The following is a 22,327-nucleotide window of genomic DNA, read 5'->3' as shown; positions in this document are numbered from 1 at the left end:
AGCCAATCTAAAGGCAGAAATGTGGGGCTTCATCTCCACACTCCCACAGCTCTCGCTGCTGAAATGTCTGTTGCTGGTCTAATTTAAAGAGCAGCCCTTGCATCGCGGTCAGGATTACAACCTGGTGAAAGGCCTCCGGAATGGATCCCTGCTGCCGGCGAATGCCGTTCGGGCCAATTCTGACTCATAAAGGTGTCCAATAAAAACATGGTGCTTCCTTTTCCAGGAGGTATTACTTAAGTAGATCTGACTGCATTTCCTCAGGGAGTCGGGCCAGTAAGAAATTAAAGGCAATGGGTTCCGTTTCGCTTTCAAAACCTATGACACATCTATGGCAAAGTTTGTTTAAACCACCTGCTGATTTCTCTGCCCCCTGCCCCCACCCACCCTCTCCCTTTCCTTGACGGAACATGAGGCAAAGCCCTTGATGAGGTTGACTTGGCTTCACGATGCTAAATTGCCCTTCCCTGCTCCCCAAAAAGCTTCTGATGTCTTCTGTTCATCCTCCCACTGGGCCTATTGTGAGGGAGGAGGAAAGCACAGTGCTAAAAAATGCAGCAAGCATGACAGAACGTTCCAGAAGCCACATATCCTTAAGATCACCTCTGCCAAAATGGCTGCTCTTTATCCAGCTAAATTTGTAGCCCTTTTGGGACTCAGGGAAACGAGTCCCTACTCACCAAGCATAATATGTCTGAATGAACTACAATCATATGACACAACATTAAATTACTTCTTCCTCCTGGTTTCCTTTCCCCCAAACAGTAATGGATGCCAGAGTATGCCGAGGCAGACAATACTTCTTTTGAGCAATGGTGGATCTGGGTCTGGTACTCAAAGCTGTTCCAGGAAGGGAGGGGGTGGGGGGGGGAGGAAATTAGGCAATGTTTTTGCAATGCAACCTCAAACCCGCTCCGTCTCACGAAATTGTTCAACAGTGGTTGAACATCCTGAGGTTGAGAAAAGCAATGTACGACCTCCACTTGGCAAGCGATTCAAAGAAGGGGAGACGCAATGCCACCTCTTGTTTCGGAAAAATAATGATTTCAGCTCCATTTCCACCTCAAGGCAGGAGGCCACGGGGGAAGTATGATCCGATAATTTTCTTGACTTGCTCTCTTCTCTGTGCTTGTCTTCTGGATTGTCCATTAAAGCAGCATTCACTGAGTTTTTTTTTCTTTCTTTTCTAAAGCACAATCTGGATGGCTTTGGTCAGCAAACTAGATCTGCATAGGCTGCAAATGTTTTTTGAGTTCTTTTGAAACTAAAAAATAGGGACATATTTGTAACATCTATTCTGGTGCCATGGATCAATGCCACCCCTCTCCCTACACATCATATAAGGCTTTTCTGCTCAGCCATAGCCTGTCCTTCACCGGCTTCTGAAGATGCAACTGGGTGAATTAGTAACCCGTGATTCCTTTCTATTAAACTTCAGAATGTTTAATTAATTAATTACATTTCTATATCTCCCAGTAGCCGAAGCTGTCTGGGCTGTTCACAGAAATTAAAACCACAAAGTACAGCATAAAAACAACATAAAATACAAAAGCTTAAAACTACAATATAAAAAATACAACCAGAATAAAAACTAGCAGCAATGCAGTAATTTAAAGTACAGTAACAGATTTAAAACAGCAAAGATAAAAGACTAGAACACTAAAATGCAACAGAAAACTTAAAAACAGGTTTTTAAAAAGCTAAAGTTAAAATAGAATACCCTTTGCTAAGAGAGGGGATAAAAGCAATACAAACTATTGCAAACTAAAAGCACAATAACAGTGTTGAACCTAGACCAGATAATCCCCCCAGTGGTATATCCAAGTCCAATGAATTCTTCAGCTTCCCTCACTGGCCTTGATCTTCCAGCTAAGAAAGGCGCTCTAGCCATATATATAGCCTGGAGGTGGGTGGAGCATGACAAGCACACACCTCAAGGCAGCCCAGGTGAAGCAGCTTCTCCTTCTAGTCCTCTCCACAAGAAACCTCTGGGGAGCTCCAGTCAGATGTACAGTCTGTAGGTGGGCGGGGCAAGGCAAAAACACACCTGAAGGTAGCCCAGATAAAGCAGCTTCTCCTTCTAGTCTCCCCTCCACTCCCCCCCCCCACTAAAATGCTGGGAAAATAAAAAGGTCTTTACCTGGCATCAGAAAGAGCACAACATAGGCACCAGGCAAACCTCTCTAGGGAGCTCATTGCACTGCTGGGGTGCTACAGCAGAAAAGGCCCTTTTCCTGATAGCCACCCACCTCACTTCCTTTGGCAGGAACTCCTGGAGAAGGCCACTTGAAGATGATCTCAGGGTCCTCCATTGTGCAGTGGAGTGGGTTACTATAGAAAAGTTGCAACTCCAACACATTCACAGCAATATTTACTATCCAAATAGGCAGAAAGGGGGTGGGGAGAAGATGGTAGAAAGAAAACTTTGTCATGTTTTCATGCCTTTGCACTAGACTAGGGGTACTAAACCTCTTTCAACATGAGGGCCAGATTCCATTACAGAGACACTCTCGGGGGCCACATTCCAGTGGTGGACAGGGCGGAAGGCAAACTGGGTGGAGCCAAAAATGCCAGCGTGTTTTAGCTTAAAGCTCTTACTGCAAACATAGAAGAGGTATTTCTGCCTTTTGGAATTGAGGGAGTGAAGAACTGCACGAAAGCGAGGACATCAACAAACTTATTGGTGGCTGGGGGAAAGGGGCCAGGGGCCAGGAAAAGGGGGCGTGAACACCTGGGGAATGAGCTTCTGCACTAGACACAAGATGCATCCAGTCTCAGCTCTGGTACTGTTAGGAGTTACCAGGACAAAAGAACCAGGAATCGCCAGCAATCTGTGCAGTTGCCCTATGTGGTGAGCTACCAGAAGTGCAGTTCAGGGCATCTTCCTGGACAGTGAAGTGTTCTCGGGCTCTTGAGTAGCCCCGCCCACCAAGGCTGCCCATTGGGCCCTCCTAGGGCCGATCTACATTGCGCCCACCATTGCAATGAATTCGATGTCCCATCGGGTTAAACGCTCTCGTGTTAAAACGTGATTATTCACACTCACCCATTTTCCCCGTTGCAGTGCTTCATCGAATGCGCAAACTTGGTTCACACTCGAGTGCTGTGCTGTTTTCCTGCGTGTGCTTGTCTGATCACGGATGCTAAGTGGGGTCAGCCCCGGTCAGTAGTTGGATGGGCGTAGGGATGGACGAAAGGGACTTACCTTGTCCCGCAGCTTGCTTCGCGGTGGGGGGGAGGCGCTTCGCTTCTCCCCCCGAAGTTCAGGCGAAGGGGGGGAGGCGCCCCGCCTCGCCCGGCCGAAATTCATGCCGGGGGGGAGGCCCCCATCCCTTGCCGCCAAATTCTACCCGGCAGCGAAAAAAAAAAAGTAAAGTAAAAAAAAAAAACACATCCGTGATAGGCTACGTAACGATTTACGTCGCCTATCACGGCTAGATTTCCAAAGTCAGCTGTGATAGGCTATGTAAATCGCCACGTAGCCTATCACGGGTGTGTGGTTTTTTTTTTACTTTACTTTTTTATTTTGCAATGGTGGTGGCGGCAGCTGGTCAGAAGACCGGCCGCTGCTGCCGCCCCCACCGAACTGCCGCTGAACTGCCGCCGGGACCCGCCGCCAAGAGGGACATTCGCACGAGGTAAGTCCCATCCCGGGGGGGGGAGCGGGGGGCCTGCGAAGAATTTCACCACCAATTTCGGGGGTCCGAATGCGTTGGCATTCGGCCTCCCGGAGATTCGTGGAGAAATTCTCCGCCATCCCTAGATGGGCGACCGCCTGGGAATCAGGCTTCCTGCACTGAGCAGGGGGTTGTTGTATCCGTTCAAATGAGACTAAGTTTTACCCCCTCCTATCCCCCGCTCTGGATGGTTTTTTTTAAATTAAGGCATTATCCTCGCAGAATCGGGGCTTCTCTGTGATGTTTTTTTTTTTCTAATTGAGGCATGATCTTCGAAGCTTCGAAGTTGTGAAACCTGAAGGGATAGAACAACCCCCTGCTCAGTGTAGGAAGTCTGATTCCCAGGCGGTCTCCCATCCAAGCACTGACTGGGACCGACCCCACTTAGCTTCCGAGATCAGACAAGCGCACGCACATCCAGCCCTTTGCTTGTTGCTGAGGAAATGGGGGCTGCTGAGGAAGCTATGCGATCCGTAGCCGGAAGAAGACATGGGGCCGTCGGGAGCTGTGATTGGACAGGAGGGAAATACAGACACCGCCGCATATGGACAGGCGGGGGAGGGAACTACGATTGGATATCGTAGCAAAGGCAGAAAATCAGAGCACATTAAGAGGAAATACTGGGATATTAGGGTATTGAAAGCGGGAGCACAGAAGTGGGAAATTCCGGTTCCAATCCGAGGTGGCTACTGTGTAGTGTGAAAGGCGGGCAGTGAAACCTCATTGGAAGCGAAAAAAGGTGGTAAGTGTAGATCCAGCCCTAGACTGGAAGAGGTATAAAAGCCTTCCTGTTTGGGCCAGCATGTTGACTGGGCAACAGTGGTGATCCTGGCTTGTTTGGCTTTTGTGGTGACTCCTGGCTTGGATGCTTCTAGGATTTTACAGGGGTCTAGACAATGACTTCCATTTGTATCTCTCCTGAGTTTTCCTGACACTTCTTCCCTCCTTTTTCTTACCAGAAACAATCTGTTAAGGAGGAAAAGATGGAATCGCTGCACAGTGCCTTTTGATCAGTAGTGCTAGGAGCCCTCTGTCAGGAAGCACCCTTCATCCCATCGCTCTGACTCCCTGGCACAAATCCTGGCTCTTGGTTCCTAGTTCCTACAGTTCAGGCCTGACACCAATTCAACTTCTAAACACCTGTAGAAAGGAAATGAGAGCAAAACCACAGGTTATGATAAACACGCTTTTTTAAAAGCCCGATTAAGGTGGCTGCCCTTATTTTGAAGAAAAAGCAGCCATAGGTCCCTGGTCTGCAGTATGCTTCTAATCCGGTTGGGGTTCCCCACTGGTTTCCTGCAAAAACTGCCACTCCTGCAGCTATTTGCCTCCAAATTGGCTGTTTGCAGTATACAAAACATCTAGTGTAAATGTACCTTAAAGGTGTATTAGAGATCCAGTGGGGGGGTTAGGTTTAGAGGGTTGGACTGGGACTCGGGAGATCCAGGTTCAAATCTCCACTGGGCCATGAAGCTCACTGGGTGATATTGGGCCATTCACTGACTCTCAGCCTGGCCTACCTCACAGGGTTGTTGTGAGGATAAAACGGAGAGGGGGAGGATCTTGTATGTCGCCTTGGGCTCCTTGAAGGAGAAGGTGGGATATAAATGTAACAAATAAATAAATGTATCATAATGTGTAGCCTGCAGAACTTTGGTGTGCTTGTGCATACACCAACAACATTTTAATAAGGCAAAAATAGGGGCAAAACAGGGGAAGTGTCTTAACAGGAACAATTTGGATGCTCACGTATATGCATGGCCAAAAAGGAGGCAAGACATCGCAAAAATAAATAAACAAGAGGACAAAAGAGGAGGGAGATTTGCGTTAAAAAAATTGCATGTGCTGATCTACATGTATAGGTGCAAAGTTAGACTTCGCCAGTGAGAGTTCATTTTAGCAATCACAGTTTCACTTGATGCCACTGGAAAGACGAAACTGCCCATTCACCCCCTCTCCCCCTAGATACGAATCTGTCTTGTCGTATGACTGTCAAAGGCTAATGTTTAGTTAAGGAGGGCAAAGGTTAATGTGCAACAGGTGCCCACATATTTCTGGGGAGAACTGATCCTCTCAAAGCACACGCGGCTCGAAGTCCAGGGCAAATATTAGTTCTTCACTTGAAAAAGCGGAAGCGGTTGCTACGATTGAAAAGGGATGACTACCACAAAGACCATTTGTGCCCCATCTATTATACACTTATCTATCATGACATCAGCCCTCTTCCTTCCCTCCTCAGAGAGATGTTTTTTAAAAAAACATTTCGGTATTTGCTGCCTGAGGCAAAAGACAAAATGTCGCCTCTCCCCATTCCAGATACAGAAGCTGACCAGACTGGTAGCTAAATCTGACTTTACCACTGGCAAAGGGACAGTGTCTTCGACCACCCGCGAGGGCAACAGACTACCTTAGGGGGTCCAAGGTAGGCTGCAAGGCACCCCTGGCTCTGTCTTCCAACACCTTGCCACTGCTGCCTGCCCCTCAGCTTCTGCTGCCTGAAGCAGCTGCCCCATTCTGCCTAATGGTAGGGACGGCCTTGGTTCTTTTGAATTCTGCCTGCATTATAAACTTTCGCATGTGGTATGGACAAATCCACTTTATTTACTTATGTCACATTTGTGCTGCTGATCTGTAATTGAGGTAGTGGTGCAGTTAGGTCGTTTTAAACTCTGGACTTCATGGTCTCATGGGAGCCTTCTCTTTAGTTGGTGATGTCTATTGCTTCACTTGCTTCAACATGCGGTAAGCCAGCCATGTTGCGTTTGGGGCCCTCCTTGTCCTTCTGCTGAGTGGGGCCCAGAAGTCCTGCTCAGATGGTGCCACTCCACTGAGGTATCAAACGACATAGTTATATGGGCTTGATTTGTTTGGTGAAATTGTGGGCTTATGCGCATTTTGATGTCAGACACCTGTACTCTCTTGACACTTGTAGTTCATTATATATATATATACACATATATATATATTCCTGTGTCTAGGATTTGAGGCAGAGGCAAGTCTTTTTTTTTTTTTAAACTAAGGAAATATATTTTTCAACAAAACCACCCATGTATTTCATCAAAATATAAGCAGCTGGTTAAGAAGATAGAGTTTTCAGTTCTAGACATGCTAGGGAAGAAGCCCCATTGAACACAGTGGGACTTACTTCTGAGTAAACATGTGTGGAATTGCACTGTCTCTGAATGTATAATTCAGGCTGCAATCCTATGCACCACTTACCTGGGAATAACCCCAGCTGAAATCAGTGGCATTTGCTTCTGAGTTAACATACATAGGACTGAGCTGTCCAGAGTGCCTACTACTAATGGGCTGGATCCTGATTTAGTCATACTTGGAGAAGACCCATTGAAATCAATGGGATTTCAGATAGTCATCCAGCCCACTGTTCTCCAGAATTGGATTGGAAACTGAAAAACCTGTTGCAGATTCGCATTCAGTGATGTTGATTATTCAATATTTGAGGAACTTGGGAGTTAGCCTGTCTGTGGTATCCCTCCTTCCTCCTACTCTCAGTGCCTTATCTCTTTAACAGCTCAATTGTATGCAAAGTTAGCCAACGTGAGTTCAGTATTGGGGGCAGAGTAGGGGCCCCACCACAGACTGCGAACCCCATGGCCCATCACGGCCTTGATCCAGCCCTGTTGGGAGAGGTGTTTCTCAGAGATACACAGGTTTCAGTCTATGTAGACAATGCTGGCTCCAGATTTCTGAGGGCCCTTGGGCAAGACACCCTCAATGGGGCCCTTCCCTCGGTGAGTCTACTTTCTCACCACCATTGTCACCAGCTGCTGTTGATCCTTCTCCTCTTCCTCAGCATTGCTACCACTTGCTCGCTTGACAGGCAAAGAGCCAGTGAGCAAGGAGGCCGTGGCACCTGCTGCCAGGGCTAGCCCAAGATATTTTGCTGCCTGAGGTGAAGAACGAGATGGTGACCCCTCCCATTCCACGTAGAAAAGCCTTTCTTCAAGACTGAACATTTTTGTTCAACACTGATGGATGGGACAGCATCCTCCGCCACACCTGAAGGCAGCACACTAACTTAGGGGGCATAGGAAAGGCCACATGGCACACAATTCTCTCCTCCGTCACCTTGCTACCGTGTCCCAGTATTTGCTGCCTGAGGCGACCGCCTCACTATGCCTAATAGTAGGGCTGGCCCTGCCTACTGCTCCTCCTTCTCACCACCACCGTTGTCTGAGCCCGAGCGAGACCAAGCAGGTTGCAATGTGAAGAGGAGGAGCAAGTCCAGGGGGCCTTGTCAGTGGCCTGTGCTATGCGAGCCTTCGGCAGGGGCCCGGCTGTGCCTACTCTTGATGCTAGCCATATACGCAGAGCTGTAAAGAATCAAACCAACACCTTGGGTTGGCCCAGAAACTAACCAGAAGCTGATGTGGCTGCCACCACACCAGCTGTATGTGTTCCCACTTCCCCGCACCTGTTAGAGGGTAGGTTGTGGTATTTGGCACCAACTGAACTTTCTGATGTGTCTTCAAGATTGGTCCCACATGGAATGCATTACAACATCATGTCCTGCTTGTGGGCTTCTTGGCAGCTGGTTGACCACTGTCGGAAACAGGATGCTAGGCTAGAAAGACCTTCGGCCTCATCCAGCGGGGCTCTTCTTATGTTCTAATGTACAGTAATTGATCCCGGAGGTGACAACAGTGAGATCCATTGTTTCCTGGCAAGAACACAGCTGGTGTATCTGATGTAACTCATCACCTGATGTGGCTGAGTTGCCACCTGTGTTTTAAACAACAAAACTGACTCCCGGAGCACCCCAAGATTGCAGAGCTACCCTGAGAGCCTTAATGGCTGTGAGTCCTATTACTGCCCATTAGGGTATCAATGACACCACACTCCCAAATGACAGGCAATTCCTCACCCACGAGCTACTTGGCTTTATCAAACAATGGGTTGAATCCAGTTCAGACTAAGTGAGGCTACAATCCTGTACTCACTTACCTAGGAGTAAGCCCCACTGAACTCAGTGGGACTTACATTTGAGCAGCCATGAATAGAATTGCGTTGTTAGCTGCACATGCGTCCCACTGAAATGAAGGTGAAAAGTTAATCATAACTTAACAAATCCCATTGATTTCATTGAGAACTAACAACACAGTCCTATCCATCTGTGTCTACTCAATCCATTGAGTTCAGTGGGGCTTACCCCCATGTGTAAATTGGCATAAGATTGCAGCTTAACTTCTGGATCCAACTCAATATCTACAATAAAATCCAAGGGCTGAAAAAATATTAGTACTACTTTAATTATATACCACTTTTTCTGATAAAGAGAGTATACTATACAACTCCCATTAACCTCAGCCAGCATGGCCAATGAACAGAGACTATGGGAGCCACCCAAAACATCTGGAGGGAGGGCACTGGGTTGCCTACACTGATACAAAGGGATGGGCTGGGGACTGGACCTGGGACCTCTGCCCATAAAACATGGACTCTGTTATGGCTATGTTAGGGAAGGGTTGGCTGCCCATAAAGAGGGGGTGTTTGTCACAGAACCAGTGTGCACCTGCATGCAGACTCAGAGCTTTTCTACATGAGGCATTTATTGTGTGCTCGTGATTCCTTACTCACGGTTGTTTATGGCTTTTTTAGACAAAGTCGTGATTCTCAAGTTTCGCTTCTGTTTTTTAAGAGCACTTTCCCAGGGGTTTTTAGAACAGGGAAAATGGGGTATTATTTCTGAAAGTGAAAGAAAAGGTGGTTTCTAATTGTGTCATTATGATATTTCTCTATATCACAGCGCCACCTAGAGGTTATGTAGCAGGAAAGGAAAGCTCTTTGTGCAGAGCTCGGTTCTCAATTCTGCAATGAAACAGCTAATACAGAGCCTCATAGATACAGCGGATTAAGAGCTTCATGTAGAAAAACTCTCAACTGCCCACCTCTGCTGTGTGTGAGCGGGCCCAGTTTTTGTACGAAACAAAACATCCCCTTGCTTGTGCACAGGTAGCACATGCTTTGCGCGGCCCGGTTTCAGCAGAATGAGCTCATTGGAGACCTGTGAATGCCCCTGTTTTAAATCTGATACCTTGGGGCGGGGAGGCGGCTGGAAGATCTTGCCCATCTTTGCAAGTGATGGAATGTTCCGCTACCCTTAAAAATATGCTGCACAGGGACAGCCCCTCTGAGCTTTCCGTCCCTTTCACCCCTGCCTGCCCCTGCACTAATACGATATTGCCTCAACCACTAAACCATACTGGGAATAATGTTTTGCTGTGCGCACCACAGTTGATGGTTGGAGGGGGAAGATAAGACCCTCCTGAGAAATATTAGACATTTTCCTTCATGATCCAGGCAGCACAGGCTGAGATCCCTGTAGCCCTGTGGAAGAGACAGGAAATTCCTTTCTCGTCCTTGGTTTTCACAGTTCCCCACCAGTGGAGGGGCTTCTGTCTGACTCAAACTTGCCAGGGATTCTGGGAAGGCATCCCCTCTCCCGCTTCCCTGCTGCCGGACAGCTGGTTTGCGGGTGGGATGTCTGAAGCACGGTGAAGCTGTTCAGGGTATCCATTGCAAGGCCGAATGCAGGCAGGTGCAGGATAAGCCACATGGTTTCTTTTCCCCACACAGGGACACGCTGTCTTAATTTCTCTAAAGAAGAATTTTTTTCTTCTTTAAGCAGCCTTGAGTCAGGTTGGGGCCTCTTCCCTCCTCCCTCCCCCAGCTAACTCTCTCTCTCTCTCTCTCTCTCTCTCTCTCAGCAGCCCATGTCCAGGCATAATAATCTGGGCTTCTTTTGAAAAACTGGAGGCTTGCCTTGCTTGGTGTCCTTTAGCTAATTTAGTTACTCCTCTCATTTAAGCTCCTGACGTTGTAGCATGGCCACTTAATTGCCAAAAAAGAGGAAACACATCACCAAAAAAGAGGACAAAAGAGGATACCAATTTGCATAACATTTGCATATGCAGTTGTATATGTGTGTTTTCGCTTTGCCTACAGAGGCAAAGGGAAAAACCATCAGGCCTGGAGTTTGTGTTGGGAGGGGGTATCCCTGAGAGGGGTAGTTCCATTTCCCCAGTTAAGTTTCATTTCTTCATGTTTAAAGCAGTACTTTCAGTTTTGAGGGAGGAGGGTATATAAAGAGAGTGAGAGAGTCAGTAAGAGCAGAGTTGGGGGTGGGGGGGAGACCAGAACCTGAAGAGGGAGCAGGAAGAAGCACCCTGAAGAAGTCTAAGTGCGCCTAGGGTAGAGGGACTTGTGTTTTTGCAAATTTTATTTTCTCACTGCCTTTTGTATCACTGAGCTCGATTGTGTAAATACCTTTCGTTGTGATTGCTTGTTTTAATTGATCAGTAAACTGTTGTGGTTAAACCCTGTGTCCAGAGTGTCAGTCACTCACGTCTACAGCCTAAACCCCACGGTACTGGAAAGGGAAGGGAAAAGAACGAAGGTGGGACCCTTAAGGAGGCAAGAGATGCTTAAGGAGTTGCTCTTATGGTCCAGGTCATAAGGGGAACCCTGACAATATGTGTAAGTGCAAATCTAGAAATAATTGCTATGATTTAAATAGAAATACTGAGTAGGTGACCTGTGTGCCTGCTTAGTCTGCCATCTAAGTGTTGATGGGCAACTTCAAGGCCCCTGTCTCTCCCTTGTTACAGTTCTTTATCTTTAAACCAGGCTTAGACTGGACAGCCCATCAAACAGAGGACACCTTCCAGTAGAGGACTGTCCTCTCGGAGCTTTCCACAACAGAGGGTGTCTGCCGGGCATCCTCTGTGAAGTAGGGCACCTGGCCATCCTAAAAGAGGACAGCTGGCCATTTCTGGCTGCCTACTTTGTCTTTATAGCCAGACAGGTCTGTTTGGTATGCATTTATACTGATTATACACAAGTGACAAATGCCATTAAGCTCTGTTTCATGTCCTTGGGATTTCAGCTGGAAGGCATAATCGTGCCTACTGTATGACTGTGAAGGTGGTGGGCTTACTTTGCCGCTTCCATCGCATCCCGAGTAGCCATCCAGCTGAGCTTTCGCTGTGATGAGTTTGCAAAACACTTCAAAGACAAAATCGCCCACCTTCATGCTGACTTGAATGCTTCTATTGATATAGTGTCTGTTGAGGTCTCCAATGCATTGTCTTGCCCTGTTTTGTGGGATCCGTTTCAGTTTTAAAGCCTGAGGGTGTGGAGAAGGTGCTTGCATCTGTATGACCAGTTACATGCTCTCTCGACCCTTGACCATCATGGCTTCTTCAAACTAGCCATGGGAGATTGGCCAGATGAATTGGGAGTGGTGAATACATCATTGTGTGATGGACTGGTTCCTGTAGCTATGGAAGGGGCAGTGGTGCAGCCACTCCTGAAAAAAACTTCCCTGGATCCAGAGATTTATATGAACTATTGTCCGGTCACAAATAAATGCCCCATTTCTGAGCAAGGTGATTGAAAGGGTGGTGGCAATCCAGCTGCAGGCATTCTTGGATGAAACTGATGACTTTGGTTCACTCCAGTCTGGGTGCTGGGGGGTGTTTCCACCAGCGATTTACTCCAAGCTGGATGCATGTTGAGGTCGTTAGGGATAGATGACGTCGTGGCCATCCAGCAGCCACCCTGGAGCTAATCAGGGAAAAAACGGATTTCCCGAGACTGCTTAAAGTCCGATTGTTTTCCTTATGTTGGGTTCTCCCTGGGATAGTTCTGGTATGCCCCAACCCCTGCATTGACCTCAGGTATGCTTAGGGATGTCAGAGGATTCCACCATGGATCTCAGTGAGGCCGAATGCCAGTGCATTTGGCTCCCTGAAATCCGTGGTGGAACGAAGCCCCCCCGCCCCACCACCCCGCAAAAAGCACGCGAAACGGAGCACTTACCTGGTGTCGTTTGCGCTGCTTTGTGAATGGCGTCTCTGTCTGCAGCCGCCATTTGCTTCCCCATATTTGCCGTGATAGGCTATGCCATTTGCGTCCCTGCGGAGGCCGTGAGAGGCTACATAAATATTACGTAGCCTATCATGGGAAAAAAAGGGAATGCAAATGGCGGCTGCCATAGCCACCGCCATTTGCGCCCCTGTTTTTTTGCTGTGATAGGCTACGTAAATATTTATGTAGCCTATCACGGCAAAAAAATAGGAACGCAAATGGCGGCCACCATAGCCGCCATTTGCGTCCACAGGCTCCATACACCTGCGAATGCACCCAGCTGGCAGCTCCGCGGAGTTCCTGTGGAGCGGAGCTGGCTGGGTTAGGATTTCAGGGGGAGGTGCGGAGCATCTCGCCCCCACCGCGAATCACCCCCTCGAAAAGGTAAGTGACTTTCGCACATCCCTAGGTATGCCAGCCTTGCCCAGGGGTGTGCCTTTCACCGTGACCTCGAACACGGGGTGTTTCCTCCCATTGTGCTGAATGAGGCTTGCCCTCTGAATGCCCACAGAAATTACAGAGATCCCCCTCAACTGACATGGCACAGCATGATCTCAAGGCTCCAATTCTCCTTTGTTTGGTTTATTGCCTTAGGAAGAAACTACTCCAACCCTTCGTTATAGAGATGCTACGGGTTAAAATGTGGGCTGGTTTCCATCTTTATGTTCTCCTCGCCCTTTCCTAGCACAAGCATATGTGTGTCTACTCAGAAGTAACTCCCACTGAGCTCAATGAGGCTTGCTCCTGAAATGCAGGTGCATCTGGACTTTCAGGGGAAAGGGGAGAGGGGGGAAGCCTCTCTTATTGGTTGAGCAGCCCCTGCCAGTCAGATGACGTTCACTCCAACCCCCAGCCCCACCAGGAAGTATGCTCTGTGAAGTGATTTTTACTGGTCCAGAGAATCTGCTTGTGGAGCCCAGCTCACAGCAAAGCTGATTCCTTAAAAAAAATCTGGTACTCCTCCATTAGCTTCTCCTTCCGTTGTTGTGGAAAAACTGCCCAGGTCTGGTCGGCTGCCATAAAGCCCTTATTTCTATGTAAATTGCAGCCATAAAGCACTTATGGCCACAATTTATGTAAAGGTAAGTACTTTATGGCTGCAATTTATGTAGAAATAAGTGCTTTATGGTGGGGGGGAATCCCTACTCAGTTTGCACCTGTACATATGAATTAGTATATGCAAATCATATGCATATCTGTGTCATTATTTGTCCCCATTTTTGGTGTTGCATTTCTTTTTTTTTTTTTTTTTTGGTGATTCATAAAAGGGTACCCTATTTTAAGAAGGGGAGCGAATTGCCCCTCACCAGATGACATCAGTGGGCATAGTCATTCCCACTGATGTCATCAACCCACCTCCTATTGAATTTGCTTGCAAAATTAACATTTATTTGCTCCTATTTCAATTATGGATGCTCTTGGATTTAAATTAAAATGTGTGCTCTCCTGTTTCAATCATGTATGCTCTTGGATTTAGAAGCTTTAGGGCGCAATCCTATGCAAGTTTACACAGAAAAAAGTCCCCAGCCACCTGGTGAATGCTGGGAGTTGTAGGACTTTTTTCTGTCTAAACCTGCATAGGATTGCGCCCTTAGGAAAACAAGGTGTAAACATATTGGGTTGGGCCCAGATTTAGCCACACTTAGAATAGACACATAGAATAGAAACGAAGGGATTTAATTTAGACATGAATTACTTAAGTCCCACTGGTTTCAATGGGTCTGTTCTAAGTATAGCTAAATCTGGATCCAAGCCAGTGAGATTTGCAAGTGGATACAGCATGTTATTTCCTTAACAGTTGTGAAAGGTTAAGGGTTTTTTTTTTTAAAGTCATCCCTCAAAACTCTGAATTTCAAGAGCAAGTGTAAAACATTTCAAAATGAAAACAAGACGAATTCTGCAATGTTGCCAAGTCTTGAATGTGTGTGGATGTTTTGCTTCAGCTGTAGTTCAGAGGCGCTCTATTAAGACTTCACAATTGCCTGTGTTAAAAAGGGACTAAAATAAGGTTATGGGAAGTTCTAATCTCTACTAGTCACACAAAGAAATAGAAGATGGAAGGGAGGAAGTATGGGGGATACTCTGGGAAACTACATCGGTTGGATAGAGACCCTGGACTCTAAGGTGGCTACTTCTCCAGATGTTCACGGGTGTTTTTGTTGCTTTGCCATCTCTTACACATGCCAGGGAGGTGAGAAAGGATGTAATGCAGCTCTTGGAAAACAATGCCAAGTTTATAACATTGGCTTTGGACACAGAGTAAAACCAGGACCTTGGCAAGAGAGAACCGCTTTCTCGGCCTGGGTCAGTTCATCAGGCAAACTCCTAGGGAGCAAAATTAGCTTGTTTTCTTCTCAGGTAATAAGGCCAGAAGAAAGAAGATGTCATTCCAGAATATCTGTCTGTTCAGCATGACAGAACTCATAGGAACATAGGAAGCTACTTTAGGCCTGGTCAGACTATTTGACCATGTAGCCCAGTCAGGGGAGGGCTGGTGGCTCTGATGTCAGTGGGGTGGTTAATCTGCTCCAGATTTCAGTCAGAACCAATCAGAACTCTAAAGGTGCGGGATAGCTCCTTTAGAGTTTTGACTGGTTCTGACTGAAACCCGGAGCAGATTAATTGCCCCACTGACTTTGGAGTCTTCAGCCCAGTATTATCTACTCCAGCCTTCCCCAACCTGGTGCCCTCCAGATATTGTGGACTTCAACTCCCATCAGCCCCAGCCAGAAAGGCCGATGTTCAGGAATCCTGGGGGTTGTAGTTCAAAACATCTGGGGGGCACCAGGTTGGAAGGCTGATCTGCTCTGATGGGGAGTGGTCCGCCAGGGTCTCATTCAGGGGCTTTCATATGACCTGCTACCCGCTCCTTCTTCTGCTGGAGGTGCCAGGATCGAACCTGGAACCTCCCGCAGGCAAAGCCCACCCTCCTCCACTGAGCTCTTGTCCCTTCCTTCATAGGGAGGCCAGGTGTCCTATTTTACAGAGGACAGCCCTCTGTTTGAAGGTGTCTTCTGTTAGATGGGCTTAAAAAGTCTGGCTTAAAAATAAAGGAAGAACAGCATGGGCCTTGAAGTTGCCCATCAACAGTGAGCACCTGTGATGAGATGAATTGTCTTTCTATTAAAGTGATAGTTATCATTTCTGAATTATTCCTTAATTTGCATTGAAACATTTGCATATGCAAATGTACTGCAAATTGGCGCTCTCTTTTTGTCCTTAATTTTTTTTAAAAAAAATGCAATTCCTCTTTTTTGGCGATACCTAAGAGCCACCTTACTCCCTGATCTGAGATTGGCTAGCTCTTCCCTCCCACTTTGAAACCTGATGTTCTATTTTTGCCTTTGGTCTGGGCAGTGTCGCCTTGGCAGGGCTTTCGTTGTTCAGCAGGTGTAGGCCACCCGACACCCTCCAGGTGTATTGTTGAATACGTAATGCTTTGCAAACGTCTTTAATTATTTGTCCAGTAAAATGGGACCCCCTGTCGCTGTTTATAGATAGGGGTATCCTGGACTACAACCCCCATCATCCCCACCAATGGGCCTGGCCAGCTGGGGCTGATGGGGGTTGTAGTCCACAACGCCCAGAGGGCGCTAGCTCTCCTGCCCATGTTATATGGTGCTGTTTGGAACGAAGGCAAGCAGCTCAAGAAACATCAAGATGGTTGGGCTGAAGCGTCGCTCCCGTCCCTTCCAAAACAAACCTTGGAGAAACCGAGCTGCCAGCTCAGGGCATTAGGGCAGCGGTCCCCAACCATTTTGGCACCAGGGACCGGTCTCGTGGAAGACAATTTTTCCACAGACCGGGGGGGGGGGGTTCTGCTGGCGGACTTCCGGCCGCTGGGACGCAAATGGCGTCCGCATAGTGGACGCCATTTGCGTCCCTATTCTTTGCAGTAATCGGCTACTTAAAGATTTACATAGCCTATTACTTGAAGAACATGGATGCAAATGGCGTCCGCTATGCAGACGCCATTTGCGTCCCAGCGGCCGGAAGTCCGCTAGCAGCCAGAGCGGGCTGGCAGCTCCGCAGACTCGCCACAGAGTGGAGCCGGCAGGGGCAGGAGAGGATTCCGGGGGGTGGGGTGGGGACGGATCGCCTCCCCCCCCCAGCAGACCCCCGCGGACCCAAGGTGGCTTTTGCAAGTCAGTCCTATTACCTGAAATCCTAAACCAGCTCCGACCTAGGCCAAGCTGTCTCAGCTGTCAGCATGGACCCAGGCGGCTGGGTGGGCATGACTCACATTCCAGGTGCTTGGAACAGCCGACCATAGCACTCCATCACTGCCAAACGTATCAAAGTCATCACGGGGTGTGTGTGTGTGGTGGGGGGCGGAGGAGCTTGGCTCACGTCGTCAAAAGCCTGGCATGGAAAGGTAGGCCGAGCTCTGTTTTTCCCTAGAAAAGTAAGGTGCAACATGTTGCTCTTCCCTGGAGAGTTTTTAAACATGTGCAGCAGTAACCCCACGTGATTGAAGGAAGTCAGCAAGGCCAAATGCTGCCAGGGCATGCGGCAAAGCGGGGAGGAAGGGAGGAAGTGGACTCCTCGCCCTGGCGCAAACTCAGTGGTGTGCGCGTGAGCTGGATTCCTCTGTGATCCCAAATTTGGTGGTCTGTCTCAGGTGCTGGAGCATGACGGTGTCCAGCGGCTGGCCATGCTGACAGCTCCTTCAAGACTGGGATGATCAGGCACCGCACATCACAAGCCCGTGCAGTCCAGGCGAAGGCCTTTCACTACGCGAATGTGATGGAGAAAGCATGCACCGCTCCTCGGCTGGCCCTCGGCAGACGCGAGCTGGCTCCCAAAAGTGCAACAGGAGGCCTGCCTTCACCTTCACCCAGCCTGGATCCCAACTGCTTCCCGTGCCCCCCCCCCCAATCTCCACGGCCCATCTTTCCTGTCGGATTCCAGATGGTTGACATTTTCCTGGCTGGAGCCTGCTCTTGGCAGCCGTCAGAGCCGTGGCGACGGCAGCCAGCCCCTCTTCCTCTGAATCGCTGTAAATTAGGGCTTGAGGTTTCATTGACTGACACCCGCAACTTAAAGACAGACCTTGCTCTCTAGGCAGGGCTTTCCTTTTTAATGGAAGGGGGGGGGGAGTTGGCACCCACCTAAAAATGATGACGTCATTCCTAGGACGCACTGCCCTAAGTGAAAAGCCCCTGGGTTGCGTGCTGGACTGGGAGTCGGGAGATCTGGGTTCTAGTCCCCACTCGGCCATGGAAGCTCACTGGGTGACTTTGGGCCAGTCACAGACTCTCAGCCCAACCCACCTCACAGGGTTGTTGTTGTGAGGATAAAATGGAGGAGGAGGAGGATTATGTACGCCACCTTGAGTTCCTTGGAGGAAAAAAGGCGGGATATAAATGTAATAAATAAATAAATAAATAATTGTTCGCTCTGCTTACTGAGACCAGGCCCAGAGTTAGCACATAACATCCTGGCACAGATGCCGGGCGGGGTGGTGGTGGCATTGATACAAGGGTGGTCCTGCTTTACAGGGAACAGTCCTCTATTTGATGGTCTGTCAGAGGATAATCCCCTGTTTGAAGGCATCCTCTATTTCAGGGGTCAGGGACCTCAGGCCTGGGGCCTCAATCCAACTCTCCTCGGGTCCATCCAGCCCTCAGGGGTTCCCCAGACGGCCACCCCTGTTCTGCTGGCTGCACAATAGTTTGGTGCTTTCCTGGCTATTGCGCAGTTTTTCGCCATTCTGAAAGGTTGCAATGCCTCTCCTAAGGCTTAGTTACTGGCAATGAGAGCTTTAAGCTACAAGAGGCTGGTATTTTGGGATGCCCTGCCCTTTGCCTTTGGCCCCACCCACCACTGGAATGCGGCCCCCGAGAGCTTCTCTGGAACTGAATTCAGCCCAAGGGCTGAAAGAGGGTCCCCTTCCCTGCTCTCAGTAAATAAGTAATCAATAAATGCTCAGCGATGGTAATTGGAGGCTAGGCTGTCCAGAAGTTTGGAGTGAAGCGACATCGGCAGGACTGTACCTTTTTCTATAATCAGTCTCCGATTGCAACCATGGAGACCTCTGCACCCTGCAGGACTGCTGCTGCTTAGTCCATCTGGTCTGTTTTCATAACTCCTTCGATTCCACCTGGCCCAGCCCAGCAGGCAAGAGCCTTATTTATTCAGCTGCTGTCGAGTGGTTCCAGTGCCCTGGGATCATCGATCATGTTGGTTGTGCTCTCCAGGGAACCAGAGACGTCGTGGGGATGGGACAGGCAGGGAAGGGCGGTGCCTACGTATATTTAACAGAGCCCCACTTCGTACCTTCGGCCCAACCTCGGGGGGAAAATACCTCCCTCCAGCACACCCATTTGTTCATTTATTTAAAACATTTGTATCCTGCCCTGTATCATTAAGATCTCAGGGTGGCGTACAGATAAAATAAATTTAAACAGTATAAAACAATAAATAATTTAAACAGCTAAAAGCATATTAAACCATTAAACAAGCTAATACCAATTAAAATCTAAAACAATAAAACAGTTAAGACAGTTTGCTACTTTAGGGAATGTGTTTAGCCCTCAAAGGCTTTGGTAAAAAGCCATGTTTTTACTTGGCGCCGAAATGAAACCGATGTATGTGTCAATCAGGCCTCCAAGGGGAAGCCATTCCACAACCAGGGTGCTACAGCAGAGAAGGCCCATGCACTCATGCACCCTCCAACATCTCAGTGTGCTGGGTGGCCGCTCCCTTGCATGTGCCTGGTCAAACAGGGTGACAGTATCTTCCAATCCAACCTTCAGCAAGGTTTCAGGGTGGGATTTGAGCTATAAAGATAGGGGTGTTATGAGCATGGGGATGAGCATGCTGGGAGTTGTAGTCCAACACACCTGTTGGGAAGGCTGGGTTTTGGGCTCCTTTTCCCAGGCATCTAGCCAAGCCAGGACTCTCTTGGCCAGCTGCCACCGATGAGGCCTGCCCTTCCCATGGATTTATGCACTGCTCACTCCTACACATCCATCTTTCCCCAACCTGCTACCCTTCGGATGTGGTGGCCATGCTGGCTGGGGATGATAGGAGTTGTAGTCTGAGTACAGAGTTGTACTCTGGAGGACACCAGGCTGGGGGAGACAGCGATACACATTTCCTTTGACGTCAGCCTAACAGGACTGGCGCCCAAGTGAGTGTGGATGGGGCTGCAGCTCCAACCTTCTTTGAAAGCAATATATCAGTAACAGCCACTATCTCTTGGGGCAGGGAGTTCCATACACTGAGGATGTACTGGGTGAAGAAACCTGGTTGTCTCAACCAGGGAGTGGGCTTTCTCAGTGGTGGCCCCCCAGTTATGGAATGATCTCCCCAATGAGGCCCACCTGGTGCCAACATCATCATCTTTTCGGCGCCAGGTCAAGACTTTTCTTTTTCCCCAGGCATTTGGCAGCATGTGATGAGTTTTAATTGATCCTGGATTTGTTTTATGGTTTGTCTGATTGCTCAAAGTTGTTTTTAGATACATGTTGTCTTGTGTATACTGTCTGTGTTTTTTTTTTAATGTTTTTAAAATTTTGCATATTGTATATTTAATGTTTTTAACCTTTGTAAACCGCCCAGAGAGCTTCAGCTATGGGGAGATATAGAAATAGAAATAATAATAATAATAATAATACAGTTTTCTTCTGTAAATGGTCTGGGGTGTTTGTATTTTGAGAGATGAGAATACAGCGCTTTCCTCATCCTTTTCAATATATCCATCATGTTCCCTTTCGGTCATATATGTTTTTCTAAGCTAAAAAAGCCCAGCTATGTAAGCTTTAAACTGTGGGGGAACCTGTGGCCATTGGACATGGCTGGGGCTGATGGGAGTTGGAGTCTAACAACATCTGGAGGGCCACAGATTCCCAATCACTGCTTTAAACCTTAAGGTAAAGGATCCTTGTTTGTCTGGAGTATTTATAACGAGTGATGCTGCCAAATTACATCATTAGTTGGCTCCTTCGTGAAAACCCATCCATTCATTATGCTCACTTTTGTAGCAAGCCTGGACTGATGCATTAGGAATTCGCTATTAATTCTGGAATTGGCTGCAAACTTTGGAACATGCACAGTCTGTTTCTACACAGTGCCATTTCTGAACTTGCGCTGAGTTGGTTGGTTTAACCCTTGAATGATCCGCCGCTGCTTCCCTCCTCCTCATTGCTGCCATACCTCTGGCTCCATGAGGAGGCGGGTTGCTCTTCTTCTCTCCTCTGTATACTGGCAGTTGGCGAGTAACCATCACATCACACAGGCAGGCCACACACACACACACACACACACACACACCAACCAGGAAGGAGGTACATAACCTGACAACACTTGACTTCATGCCCCATTGTGCAATTCCAAACTACAGCCACCAAGATGTGCTGTGATACTGCACGTGTGCAAAAACTCGTATACACCGCACAAGATCTCGCATTAAAGGAGAACTCTCATCCCAGCTCACATGGATGAATGTGTTATTTTCCGAGGAAATTGTGTGTGTGTGTGTGTGTGTGTGAGCGGGGGACACTTCAAGACCCCTGTTCTCCCTTCTGATTACTTGGACTTGAACCGGACAGTGGTTCAAATAGAGGACACCTTCAAATTCAGGACTGCCCTCCATAAAGTAGGACACATGGCCACCGTACTGATGCTAGAAAGGCAGGGGCCAAAGCTATTTTAAATAAATAAACCAGTCCACCCCCAGTCTCTGAACAAGTGGTCAGAAATTATTCCCATATCACAGCTGGAGAACTAAGGCTGAGGCAGCGTGTTGAGTTCAGGGGAGAGGCAGAACAGGGACCCTGGACCCCGAGTTCATGTCTCTGTCCACTAAAGCACACCAGTCTCAGTTCTCTTCTGGGTCAAGTGACCTGTTGGCAGGCCTCCCTGCTGCTCTTGCTGCATGGCGAGGATCTCAAGATGGCAAACAGAGCAGGTGAACAGGCCTAGAGGGGAAGCATCGCATGCCTGGGGAGGCACACATTTGTTTTAAAGGGTTTCGTCATGCCTGCTCCCTGTTGCTTCCAATGCTGCCACCTCATGGCAATCAATAGAAGACATTGCTCTGAAGGGAGGCACTTCTCTCAATGTGATGCTCAGCTAAAACCTGGAGTGCTTGGGGATAGGGATGGCGGAGAAATCCACCACGGACTCCAATGACGGAACGGACTGCTCCCCCCCCCCCGCCACCCTGCAAAGGCCAGTCGGGATGGACCCTACCTGGCAGTAGCTGGTCCAAGTCTGTCATCTTCGTTCCGCAGCCATCTGCTGCCGGGCTGTGGACTCAAATGGCATCCAGCATAGTGGACGTCATTTGCTTCCCTGCCCTTGGCTGTGATAGGCTACGTAAATATTTACGTAGCCTATCACGGCCAAGAGCAGGGACGCAAATGGCATCCGCTGCACCATTTGTGTCCCTGCTCTTGGCCGTGATAGGCTACGTAAATATTTACGTAACCTATCACAGCCACAGAGCGGAGTCGGCCAGGGAGGATTCCGGGGGGACGGATGGATCGCCTCCCCCTCCCCGTGGACCCCTTCAGCGGATGGGTAAGTAGGTTTTGTACACCCCTACTTGGGGCCAAACTAGATGAAACAGCAGGAGACATGATCTGAACTCTATGTATATATGTATTTCTGTGTGTGGAAAAGTTAACAGCAACCACAGGGGTTGCTTTGTGCACTCCAAATCTCACTATTTTGCTCAACTAGAAACACTGGGCAGTATACGACTGCGTCATTCCACTAGTGCAAACAACAATGAGGTTCCTAACTATGCGCAA

At 48.4% G+C, this 22,327-nt stretch overlaps 1 long non-coding RNA gene across 1 annotated transcript; it reads right to left on the bottom strand.

Moving 5' to 3' along the window:
* Window positions 1–1,428: 1,428 nt before the first annotated feature.
* On the bottom strand, window positions 1,429–21,830 carry LOC146341170 (uncharacterized). Its single transcript, XR_014784110.1, has 4 exons — window positions 21,765–21,830; window positions 4,634–4,817; window positions 2,250–2,374; window positions 1,429–2,015 (listed from the first exon to the last, which is right to left on the bottom strand). It is a non-coding gene; the product is annotated as an uncharacterized LOC146341170 (long non-coding RNA).
* Window positions 21,831–22,327: the final 497 nt, after the last annotated feature.

This window comes from Heloderma suspectum, chromosome 6 (genome assembly GCF_057233095.1).
Source record: "Heloderma suspectum isolate Gila_16-S chromosome 6, 16-S_ref, whole genome shotgun sequence".
Classification (NCBI taxonomy): Eukaryota; Metazoa; Chordata; class Lepidosauria; order Squamata; family Helodermatidae; genus Heloderma; species Heloderma suspectum.
Note: the sequence above shows the minus strand (reverse complement) of the source record. Positions and strands in the feature narration are given on the sequence as shown.